Source organism: Bison bison, unplaced genomic scaffold, assembly GCF_000754665.1.
Source record: "Bison bison bison isolate TAMUID 2011002044 unplaced genomic scaffold, Bison_UMD1.0 scf7180017864495, whole genome shotgun sequence".
Taxonomy (NCBI): domain Eukaryota; kingdom Metazoa; phylum Chordata; class Mammalia; order Artiodactyla; family Bovidae; genus Bison; species Bison bison.
This window is the reverse complement of record NW_011495054.1, coordinates 12595532-12596159: the sequence shown is the minus strand read 5'-3', so window position 1 is coordinate 12596159 and position 628 is coordinate 12595532.

Below are 628 nucleotides of genomic sequence, written 5' to 3'. Positions count from 1 at the left end.
ATTGCCTTATTTGGGTGTTCCTGCCACCCCAGCTTTCCAAGTGGGTCAGGCCTCTCCCGGTCCTCCAAGCTGGATTTTAACACATCGGTTAGTTCTGGGGCCTGTCCTCAGAACTGGCCTAGGCAGGAGCCACAGGTGCCCCGCTGGGCCGGCCTGACTCAGGCCCAGGCCTTGAGGCCAGCACGCCAGCCTGTGTCTCCTGCACACGTGCGTGTGTGTGGAGGGGGGTCGTTAGCTCTCAGGGCATTAAGAGTCCTTGGGGGTCACTGGGCTGGCTCCGGCAGGTTACAGATGGGGAGACTGGGACCCATAGGGCTTGGGTAGCGCCTGCAGCTAGGAGACGGGGATGTGACTCTGGCCCTCTCGCAGAGCTGATGCTATGCGTGCCGTCAGACGGAGGGGTCCAGGCCGGTGTCTCAGGCCGGTGGTGGGCGGCGGGGTGGCTCATGGACTGACCTTCTTAGCTTCCCAGGACCCAGAGAGTTCCAGGGCTAAGGAACTCGGTTTGGTCAGCCCAGGCCTGGGCTTGGGTAATTCATAACTGAGGCTGGGGGCCCTCACTGGCACACCCGGAGCCTCGGAGTGGCCACTCCTGAGACCAAGGTTGAGGCCCCAGACCTCAGAGCCC